General features: G+C 42.1%; 2 pseudogenes; one reads left to right on the top strand and one right to left on the bottom strand.

Moving 5' to 3' along the window:
• Positions 1-774: 774 nt before the first annotated feature.
• On the top strand, positions 775-893 carry LOC134959038 (5S ribosomal RNA; annotated as a pseudogene).
• Positions 894-2,702: 1,809 nt separating this feature from the next.
• Positions 2,703-2,821, bottom strand: LOC134963678 (5S ribosomal RNA; annotated as a pseudogene).
• Between the last annotated feature and the right edge of the window lie 9,540 nt (positions 2,822-12,361).

Here is a 12,361-nt window from a genome sequence, read left to right as displayed (position 1 = left end):
GATGTTCGTGGGCCAAGGGATGGATTCAGGAGCCGAGAGATGAGGTGCCGGCGGCGGCGGTCCGTGCGACCGGAAGTTCGGGCACCGGAACCGGGATTTACGCGCGTTTCGCTCCGAGAGCTTGGTCACATGATCGCTCTTTTTCGTGTTTCGCTCCGAGAGCTCGGTCACATGATCGCCCGATCATGTGTCATAATATCTATGGCTTCTTGTACACCATGTTAATATTTTTGCAGGATTACAACATAAGAGTGGATATATGAGGATCTGCATACAAGGGATATATGCATTTATGATTTAAGAATTCATTTAATCCTAGGGTCCACAGTATTGGGCAATACACTGAATATTACCGTATGTGGTTTATATATTTTGCTGGCAAATTTTTGTGGTAATCATAAAAAATATATATAATTTATTTTTTTATTTTTTTTGAAAACTGCATATCTGTGATTACTATTGCTGTCTATGACAACTTGGCATTGCTACCCATATGTGGTTTCTGTTAACCTTTTTTCTTATTATTGCTATAAGGGTTGAAAATTAGTGGCACTATGTGATACTACTGTTCCTTTTCTCCCCATATTTTTTTGTTGGGCATTTTTGTATCTGTATACAAGAACTACCCCAGGGAGTTTAAATATCTTTGCCACAGCCCCCAAACAATTATTTTGATAATATTTAATAATTAACAAGCCCCAATACTCTTATTTTCTTACCAACACCTGTGGGTCCCCACACAATTGGAATACGGTGCGCTCAGGAGACCTATTCACCTACGGTCAGACCGCACTGATTATGCTCAAGCTCGTCTGATCTTGGAAGCCAAGCACTGCAGGGCCTGGTCAGAACCTGGTTGGGGAACCACAAGGGAATACTAGGTACCGTAGGTTTTTTATTCTCCTACGCACAATACAATATCAGGACCCATGGTCAGGAATTTGACCCTAGGCTCCAATAATCATTGGACTCTATAAGACCCGAGGGAGTGACCTCATTCCACGAGAATCTCTATTAAAGAGGATACGGATATATTTTTTTCCCACATTTTGTTTTGAATGAGGTACTACTTACTTTCGCTTACCTATACCATTATCTCGCCTATTATATGAATATCAATGCCTATGAGCATTAATGCTCCAGAATTCTGAACGCTTGCTCTCGTCCTTTTTAAGTATACTATATTAAAAGTTATGTTTTAATACTTTCATATTTTCAATTTTCAAGTGTGCCCTGGAAAAGGCATATGGTTGCTTTTTGTCTTTTGTCTTCCCAAGAGACCACACCCATTGTTTCGGAATTTCTCATATGCCACAAAATGGTCCAAGCTCCTGTTCAAAAATGATGTTCCGAAATGAACTTCTGTCATCTCAGTGATGCGTTTTGAAATGGTACCATAAGTTTAAAGCAGAAATTGGAGAACTTTTGGAATTTTCATTTTTGACCAAAATCGATGGGTTCTCAAATGCCACAAAATGGTCCAAGCTCCTGTTCAAAAATCATGCTCCGAAATCAACTTCTGTGATGTCAGTGATACATTTTGGGATGGTACCTAAAGTTTAAAGTAGAAATTGAGGCACTTTTGGAATTTTCATTTTTGACTAAAATCGATGGGTGCTTAGGGAATTTCTCATGCACCACAACACGGTCCAAGCTCCTGTTCAAAAATCATGCTCCGAAATAAACTTCTGTCATCTCAGTGATATATTTTGGGATGGTACCTAAAGTTTAAAGCATAAATTGGTGCACTTTTGGAATTTTCATTTTTGACCTAAATCGATGGGTCTGGGGCTAAGGAATTTCTCATACTCCACAAAACGGTCAAAAATCCTGTTTAAAAATCATGCTCCGAAATCAACTTCTGTCATCTCAGTGATACATTTTGGGATGGTACCTAAAGTTTAAAGCAGAAATTAGGGCACTTTTGGAATTTTCATGTTTGACCAAAATCTATGGGTTCGGGGCTTAGGGAATTTCTCATATGCCACAAAAACGTCAAAGCTTCTGTTCAAAAATCATGCTCCGAAATCAACTTCTGTCATCTCAGTGATACATTTTGGGATGGTACCTAAAGTTTAAAGCATAAATTGGAGCACTTTTGGAATTTTAATTTTAGACCAAAATCGATGGGTCCGGGTCTTAGGGAATTTCTCATAGTCGAAAGGCTTAAATCTGCACAGGATGTAACAATTATAGTTAAATGGATGTATAATGTTGTTAAACCAACGTAAGTGCCTACTTTAATAATTAGTTCAGCAAATGGTTGGTGGTGCTCCCGGAAGATAGTTATGACAACTATGAAACAATGGGTGTGGTCTCTTGGGAATACAAAAGACAAAAAGCAACCATATGACTTTTCCAGGGCACACTTGAAAATTGAAAATATGAAAGTATTAAAACATAACTTTTAATATAGTATACTTAAAAAGGACGAGAGCAAGCGTTCATAATTCTGGAGCATTAATGCTCATAGGCATTGATTTTCATATAATAGGCGAGATAATGGTATAGGTAAGCGAAAGTAAGTAATACCTCATTCAAAACAAAAGGGGGGGAAAAAATATATCCGTATCCTCTTTAATAGAGATTCTCATGGAATGAGGTCACTCCCTCGGGTCTTATAGAGTCCAATGATTATTGGAGCCTAGGGTCAAATTCCTGACCGTGGGTCCTGAAATTGTATTGTGCGTAGGAGAATAAAATACCTACGGTACCTAGTATTCCCTGGTGGTTCCCCAACCTGGTACTGACCAGGCCCTGCAGTGCTTGGCTACCAAGATCAGACGAGTTTGGGCATACTCAGTGCGGTCTGACCGTAGGTGAATAGGTCTCCTGAGCGCACCGTATTCCAATTGTGTGGGGACCCACAGGTGTTGGTAAGAAAATAAGTGAGTATTGGGGCTTGTTAATTATCAAATATTATCAAAATAATTTTTGGGGGGCTGTGGCAAAGATATTTAAACTCCCTGGGGTAGTTCTTGTATACAGATACAAAAAACGCCCAACAAGAAAATATGGGGAGAAAAGGAACAGTAGTATCACATAGTGCCACTAATTTTCAACCCTTATAGCAATAATAAGAAAATGTTATGAGCCACGGCTGTGGCTCATTTCCATTTTTGCATTTTGGTTATGTATTTTATGTTATACTTCTGTTCATGTTCACCGTGGGTGTCATGGGGTGCTCGGAGCTCACCCTTAAGGAGGGGATACTGTTATGAACCACAGGTAGTGGTTCATTCCTATTTTATGTTTATAAAGTTGTCTTGCATGCCAGGATTTCCCGTTGCTCTGTTTTAGAATACTCTTGTCTGCTGCCGCTGGTGAGTCTGTGTAATTGCAGCTTGTTCCCATGTGTTCAGCCTCACCTGGCTGCTAATTGCATCTTGTCAGTTTGGAGTCATGCAACAGGGCAGCTGCATGAAATTATTAATTAGGCCTCTCTGTTATATGCTGGCTCAGTGCAGTTCACAGATGCTGGTGATATTTCTAGGTTTCTAGTCTGCTTGAGTTCTGAGCTTGTTCCTGCCAGTTCCTGAATTCCTGTGTCAGTCCCTGTGTCGATTCCTGTGTCTTATCCCGTGTCCTGCCGTTAAGCGTTCCTGTCCTGAAGTCCAGTGGCTTTGCCTGTGCCTGGTCAAGTTTCTGGTTTCTTGGTGTCCACCGGTCTGTCGTTTGGGATTCTGCCTGTCCTCCAGTTCTGAGAGTCTGTGTCGGCAGCATTGGAGGTTCCTGTCCGTTTGCCAGTATTCGTACCGATTCCGTGAGTAGCGGCTCTGCCGCGTCCGTCGGCCTAGGCCGCTGTATTCCATTATTATTTCTGTCACTGGTGTTTTGCAGAGGGTTCTGCTTATGCTGTCACCGCCGGTACACAAAAGTATTGTGTCGGCGTGTGGTCAGCATTTCCTTTGTTGTTCTTTTTCTTTGGCGGCAAGCCGCACATACATTTAGTTTTAGGCTAGTTAGTAGCCTCTGGCTTTGGTTGTTTCAGTTAGAGGGCCCCTTGTAATCACCCTGTCTCGGTACACTCTTTGTCTCTCATTAAGACCTGAGGGGGCATCGAAGTTGGGCAGACGTAATCCGCCCTTCAAACGTGGCTGCCATGGGCTCAAGCAACCATAGTCTCGCAAGGGTGTATTGACAGCACGGGCGAGACAACGGAGATAGGGCGCCAGGGGCTATTCCCTTTCCATTCCCCTTTCCCAGCGTTATGTCCTGGTGCTCTGGACTCACTTCATAACATCTCCCTTGTTCTGAGCACCAGGTACTTAACAGAAAAAGGGTTAACAGAAACCACATATGGGTAGCAATGCCAAGTTGTCATAGACAGCAATAGTAATAACAGATATGCAGTTTTCAAAAAAAATAAAAAAAAATAAAAAAAAATTATATATATTTTTTATGATTACCACAAAAATTTGCCAGCAAAATATATAAACCACATACGGTAATATTCAGTGTATTGCCCAATACTGTGGACCCTAGGATTAAATTAATTCTTAAATCATAAATGCATATATCCCTTGTATGCAGATCCTCATATATCCACTCTTATGTTGTAATCCTGCAAAAATATTAACATGGTGTACAAGAAGCCATAGATATTATGACACATGATCAGGCGATCATGTGAGCGAGCTCTCGGAGGGAAACACGAAAAAGAGCGATCATGTGACCAAGCTCTCGGAGCAAAACGCGCGTAAATTCCGGTTCCGGTGCCCGAACTTCCGGTCGCACAGACCGCCGCCGGCACCTCATCCCTCGGCTCCTGAATCTGTCCTTTGGCCCACGAACATCCCTTCTAGGTTGGGTAAGATCAGCATCGGCTTCGGCCAGAGAACAGGGTCCCTTTGTCCAGCCAAGGTTCTCTCTCCACTCTTATGTTGTAATCCTGCAAAAATATTAACATGGTGTACAAGATGCCATAGATACTATGGGGTAAATTTACTAAGGTCCCGATTTTGACCGAGATGCCGTTTTTTCTTCAAAGTGTCATCTCGGTCATTTACTAAACTCAAATCACGGCAGAGATGAGGGCATTCGTATTTTTTTGGAAGTAGTTGTAAAAAAATACGAATGAATACACCATCGGTCAAAATACGCCAGCAAATTAGTAGAACTCGGTCATTTACTAAAAAGTGCAAATCTCCAAAGAGGAAAACACTGCCGTGAAAAATTACAAATCACAAAAAAGTGCTAAAAAAAAGCAGACCTGCATTGGACTCTATAAGACCCGAGGGAGTGACCTCATTCCACGAGAATCTCTATTAAAGAGGATACGGATATATTTTTTTCCCACATTTTGTTTTGAATGAGGTACTACTTACTTTCGCTTACCTATACCATTATCTCGCCTATTATATGAATATCAATGCCTATGAGCATTAATGCTCCAGAATTCTGAACGCTTGCTCTCGTCCTTTTTAAGTATACTATATTAAAAGTTATGTTTTAATACTTTCATATTTTCAATTTTCAAGTGTGCCCTGGAAAAGGCATATGGTTGCTTTTTGTCTTTTGTCTTCCCAAGAGACCACACCCATTGTTTTGGAATTTCTCATATGCCACAAAATGGTCCAAGCTCCTGTTCAAAAATGATGTTCCGAAATCAACTTCTGTCATCTCAGTGATACATTTTGAAAGGGTACCTTAAGTTTAAAGCAGAAATTGGGGAACTTTTGGAATTTTCATTTTTGACCAAAATCGATGGGTTCTCAAATGCCACAAAATGGTCCAAGCTCCTGTTCAAAAATCATGCTCCGAAATCAACTTCTGTGATCTCAGTGATACATTTTAGGATGGTACCTAAAGTTTAAAGTAGAAATTGAAGCACTTTTGGAATTTTCATTTTTGACCAAAATCGATGGGTCTGAGGCTTAGGGAATTTCTCATACGCCACAAAATGGTCCAAGCTCCTGTTCAAAAATCATGCTCCGAAATCAACTTCTGTCATCTCAGTGATATATTTTGGGATGGTACCTAAAGTTTAAAGCAGAAATTGGTGCACTTTTGGAATTTTCATTTTTGACCAAAAGCAATGGGTCCGGGGCTTTAGAAATTTCTCATGCGCCACAAAAAGGTCAAAAATCCTGTTTAAAAATCATGCTCCGAAATCAACTTCTGTCATCTCAGTGATACATTTTGGGATGGTACCAAAAGTTTAAAGTAGAAATTGAGGCACTTGGAATTTTCATTTTTGACCAAAATCGATTGGGCCGAGGCTTAGGGAATTTCTCATACACCACAAAATGGTCCAAGCTCCTGTTCAAAAATCATGCTCCGAAATCAACTTCTGTCATCTCAGTGATACATTTTGGGATGGTACCTAAAGTTTAAAAGCAGAAATTGGGGCACCTTTGGAATTTTCATTTATGACCAAAATCTATGGGTGGCTTAGGGCATTTCTCATATGCCACAAAATGGTCAAATCTTCTGTTCTAAAATCATGCTCCAAAATCAACTTCTGTTACCTCAGTGATACATTTTGGGATGGTACCTAAAGTTTAAAGCAGAAATTGGGGCACTTTTGGAATTTTTATTTTTGACCAAAATCGATGGGTTCGGCCGGGGCTTAGGGAATTTCTCATAGACCACAACACTGTCCAAGCTCCTGTTCAAAAATCATGCTCCGAAACCAACTTCTGTCATCTCTGTGATACATTTTGGGGTGGTACCTAAAATTTAAAGTAGAAATTGGGGCACGTTTGGAATTTTAATTTTTGACCAAAATCGATGGGTCTGGCCGGGGCTTAGGGAATTTCTCATATGCCACAAAATGGTGCAAGCTCCTGTTCAAAAATCATGCTCCGAAATCAACTTCTGTCACCTCAGTGATACATTTTGCGATGGTATCTAAAGTTTAAAGCAGAAATTGGGGCACTTGGAATTTTCATTTTTGACCAAAATCGATGGGTCCGGGGCTTAGGGTATTTCTCATACGCCACAAAATGGTCCAATCTTCTGTTCTAAAATTATGCTCCAAAATCAACTTCTGTCACATCAGTGATACATTTTGGGATGGTACCTAAAGTTTAAAGCAGAAATTGGGGCACTTCTGGAATTTTCAGTTTTGACCAAAATTGATGGGTCTGGGCATTTCTCATACGCCACAAAACGGTCCAAGTTCCTGTTCAAAAATTATGCTCCGAAATCAACTTCTGACACCTTATTGATACATTTTGCGATGGTAACTAAAGTTTAAATTAGAAATTGGGACACTTTTGGAATTTTCATTTTTGGCCAAAATCGGTGGGTTCGGGGCTTGCGGAATTTCTCATATGCCACAAAATGGTTGAAACTCCTTTTCAAAGGGCTTAGGGAATTTCTCATATCCAATAAAATGGTTTAAACTCCTGTTCAAAAATCATACTCCGAAATCGCTTTTGAAACTTCAGCCTTAAGGCAAGAGGATTCTAACAACAGGTATTTCAAACAATACTAAGAGCAAGGAAACCTTCCTCAGCTCGCATTTTTCACAGAATATGGCAAGCCTATATTCAATGGTGCAGTGATCGGAAATTTGACCCTAGATCTTTCATAGTTTCCAGGGTCTTAGCATTCCTTCAGGCAGGGATGGATAAAGGTTTACGGGTGGCTTCCTTGAGACTGCAAGTGTCAGCATTTACTGTATGGTTACAAAAGAAAATTGCTAACTTACAGGATGTGTGCACTTTTTCCAAGGTTATGCTGCGCAGGACCCGCCCCTCCACACACCTTGCTCAGGTGTCATACTTGGGTGCAACTCCAACATACTCAGCCGGACACGTTGTCTACTGCTTTTCCGTCTCCAGCGGCTGTTACCACTCAAGCCGTCCCAGCAAGTTCTACAGCACACAGCACTTTATTCCCTCTCTGCTGCATAGCTTTTGTGGGCAGCGCAGGACATCCGACCGGGGAAGCCCGGCACACAGACCAGCCCACCCGAGAGGTATCAACAACTGAACTTTAACTGGTGACATAAAGATAATTATCATTGGAGTCTTACCATTGCACCTTTTGTTTATTGTTTGTGCACTCATAGCAGTGTTCATCGGCAGCTGTGGAACATGGACTTCAGTTTTACATTACAGCTGCAACACATTATAAGTCCTCCAGTTGTGCAGACACCTTGAGACAAGTTCTGTGGGTTATTTTATTGTTCATTGTTATATTGGTATCATTATATCACAACATCTCTTTTATTACATATTACATTTTTATATTATTCATATGTTGGCTCTCTTTTCATTGCACTTCTGACATTCAGCGCAGCCATTTTCTCTTGTTAGCTTTATTGTTACATATCAACACATAGGTGTTCGGCTAGCGCAGAATCTCAGAATTTTGTTTTTAGTACATATTATATATTATGTGATGCATCCTCTGCTGAGGCGCTTTTTCAGCAGTTAATTTACCTTTATGCTGCGCATTTAACCTCCTTTTGATCCTCCTACAGTGCCTTGGGACAGAAGTTTAGTCCTAAAAGCCTCTTCAGGTTGCCCCATTTGAACTACTAAAACAAGTGGATCTTAAATGGTTGACAGCTAAAGTTCTCTTTCTACTGGCTTTTGCTTCAGCTAGAAGAGTTTCAGATTTAGGGGATTTGTTATATCGCACTCCTTTTCAGATTTTTTTACCCAGATAGAGTGGTTCTCAGAACCAAATCTTCCAAAGGTGGTGTCTAAATTCAACCTTAACAAAGAAATTGTAATCCCGGCCTTCCAGGGGCTGTTTTCTGCAGGAGATGCATCATTAGACATAGTCCATGCCTAAAGGATCTACGTGGATCTTACCTGTGCTATCAGAAAGACAGATTCTCTCTTTGTTCTCTACAGATTCCACAAGAGTGAATGGCCTGCTGACAAGCAGACACTGGTGATGTGGCTTCGGATGACTATTTCAGAAGTATTTTCTTAAGCTGATCTCCCTGTTACGGCTAATGTCTCTGCTCACTCTACACGTAAGATAGGTCCATCATGGGCAGCACAACGTGGTGCTTCAGCAGAACAGATATGTAAGGCAGCCACATGGTCTTCCATTAACACATTCATTAGACATTATGCCTTTGATACATTTTGCCTCTCAGGATGCTGAATTTGGGTGAAAGATTCTCCTGTCCAATCAGGAGTATCCCCACCACTAAATTGCTTTTGGACATCCCAATGTTATCCTGTGGATAACCTTGTGGACCCTGCCGGAGAAATATTCGTTAAGGTAAGAACTTGCCGTTGATAACGTTACTTCTCCTAAGCCCACAGGATCCACAGTGATCCCACCCTGACGCACCTGATTTGAGGATCCTTTTACTCACTAACCTCGTCCACCTTGTATAGAACGATGTGCATGTGTGTTCTTCTCACCTGATTAGGGCTATCTATGATGCTCATGCCTTGAGCTTTGGAAAAACATTTGCCTGAGCCAGGAGGTAGGGATATATGGAGGGGCCCATTGCATGCTAGGTGGCTGAAAGCTTTGACCGTTTAGTGCAATCCGCTGTCGCTTCATCATATCCTAATGTTATCCTGTGGACTTAGGAGAAATACCGTTATCAATGGTAAGTTCTTACCATACCGAATATTTCACCTTTTTTTAATCATCCAAAGAACCTTTGTAATTCATAGGTGTACCGCATTAAAGGGATATTATGTCTTGCCTATATGTAGAGGGTGTGGGATTGGGATAGGCATCAAACTCTTTTGAGAAGATTGATTTTCATGCCTGATGCATCACCATTTTTGGATCTATTCTGGAGATAGTATGTTTTAATAGAATCAATCCATAAACCCAGATTCTGCAGCAGTGGTACATTTACCTTGTCCACGGCATCCCTCCCTCCACTGGGCATGTTTCGGCTTTTCTTAACTTTGCAAATGCATTTTTCTCTAACATCCTAGGGGATACTGGTATGGTATTAGTACCATGGGGTATAGATTGGGTTTATTGGAGCCTGCCACTTTTAGAAATCTTCAGTGTGTGCTGACTCCTCCTCTCTATACCCCTCCTGGAGACTCAGGTGCATTCTCTGGAGCTCCAGAAAGTTTTTCTTCAAAACTTTATTGTAGTTTGTTATTTTCAGGCAGCACTGGCTGGCACCAGTCTACTTGCATCGTGGGACTTGAGGGGGAGAAAGAACTCTTACAGAGTTAATGGTCCAGATCCTCACTGACAGAACAAAGCTACTGAGGTGGTGTTTCCCATCACCCCCAGGGTGTGCACACACTCCAACAGCATGCCACCACTGACAGAGCTGAAGACGCTGGTGCAGTGAGTACAGAAACCAGGGTCCCGGTTAGCGGGTCCCAGGTTATTATGGCGGCATAAGGGTGCTGCGGGCAGTGGCTCAGAAGGTGTCATTTCCTGCTGCATCAGACTCCAGGCTGCATGCAGGGAAGCGCTACTCCTTAAAGGACCCTCTGAAAACACACTGTACTGGTTCCAAGGGGGTTGTAGAAAGGGGGGAGCAATATATATATTGAAAGTTAAACTATGTCCCTTATCTAAGGCTCTAGTTTATGCCCGGCTAGACTTTGCTTTAGCTGTTGAAGCATAGTGTGCTGGTTCTATCCCTCTCTGTGTCACTCCATACAGACTGGGGTTCTGTGTTATATCACTGTTACTGTGTTATTTCACTACTATTGTGTGTGTGTTCTGCTGTACAAACATGTCAGGCAAAAAGGTTGTATTTCCCTCATGTAGCACAAAGTTATTCCCTTCTCCGGGGGGATTTCTGCTGTGTGCTCAGTGCACTCCCCCATCTCAGGGAAGCAGCACCCAGGAACTAGCATGGCTGGATTCTTTTAAAGGAATTATATTTAATATTAATTCTGAATTGGCTGCTGCCAGACAGGAAAGAAAAATGCTTAAAAAAAATCTGTGGATGATTTCTTAGTTCATACTTCTGACTACAGTCCGGCTTCTGTGCCCCACCCTGTTGGTTTCACAGAAACGCACACTCCCACAGGTTCTCCAGTCTGACTCTGAGACTGACTTGCCAGATCTGGAAGCTGTGAGAAGTAGATGGGGACAAAGGTGATATTACTCAGGGTGTAGAAGCCCTAATATATTCTATTAGGGAAGTCCTTAATATCCCAGATAAGCAGGCAGAATCTGATGAAGAGTCTTTTTTTTAATGTGAAGCCTAAATCTACTGCCACATTTCCTGTCTCAAAAGAATTGAAAACTCTTTTTAAGGAGATATGGTTTAATTCTGACATAAAGTTTCAATCTCCTAAGCGGTTGCTAACCACTTTCCCCTTTCCTCCTGAGGATAGACACGTGTGGGAAAATCCACCTATTGTGGATACTTCAGTCTCCAGGCTGTCACGAAAAATTGTACTGCCTGTACCTGGTGCTATCTCCCTGGAATACCCTGCGGATCATAAAATTTAAACTACGCTCAAATCCATTTACACTGAGGTGGGAGTAGCACAGAGATCCACCATTGCCTATGGTTGGATCACAAGGGCCATGGTCAAATGGTCTGGTAATATAACAGAAAGTTTTGACACTAAGGGTGTCACTTTTCACCCCTTTCCACACCTATTTTGTTTCCACCCTCAGGGATGTTGTATCATTATTTCAGCTCGCTACCCCCGGAGTAGCGAGGCACCCAACCCTTTACACAGCTAAACCTGATTAGTATGGGCACAATATGCGTGATAACGGAGTTCATTTTAGAAAGGAAATTGGGCATGATATATCATTTGAATTTCACCCTATGTCTCAGGTTGAGATCCTAACTCTGTTACAACATATCCAGGATTCTGCTAACTTCATGAGGTAGGCCTCATTAATGCCCGCTCCATGACTATGGCAGTATCAGCTCGCACGGCCCTATGGCTGCGAAAATGGACAATGAATGCTGATTCCAAAAAAGGCGTTCAGAATCTTCTCTTTACGGGATATGCCTTGTTCGGTGAGGAACTAAACAAGTGGACTTAGCAAGCAACGGCAGGTAAGTCCACATATCTGCCGTCTGCAGCTCCTCCGGCTAGAAGACCTTACCTCAGCCCCTCTTTACAGTCCTTTTTTGCGGTAGAGCCAGGGGTGCCTCAAATGCATCTAGAGGAACATGTGGGAAAATCTCGCAGACCAGCGGCCGCTGGATCCCTGGACCAAACATCCGGTTCTTCCTCCACTAAGCTCTCCGCATGACGGTTGGCCCCAGCTGCAGGGGGACTATCAGGTGGGTGCTCAACTACCATGGTTTGGACAGAATCCTGCCGGGACCCTTGGGTAAGAGACCTAATATCCCAAGGTTACAGGTTGGAATTTCAAGCACTCCCTCCTCACAGATTCTTCAGGTCAGGCTTACCAGCTTCACCTGTAGCAAGAGTTACCTTGCAGGACGCCATTCAAAAACTGCTACAGACGCAGGTTATTG

Source organism: Pseudophryne corroboree, chromosome 9 (assembly GCF_028390025.1).
Source record: "Pseudophryne corroboree isolate aPseCor3 chromosome 9, aPseCor3.hap2, whole genome shotgun sequence".
NCBI lineage: Eukaryota > Metazoa > Chordata > Amphibia > Anura > Myobatrachidae > Pseudophryne > Pseudophryne corroboree.
The sequence above is the reverse complement of the archived record's forward strand: the minus strand, read 5'-3'. Positions and strand labels throughout refer to the sequence as shown.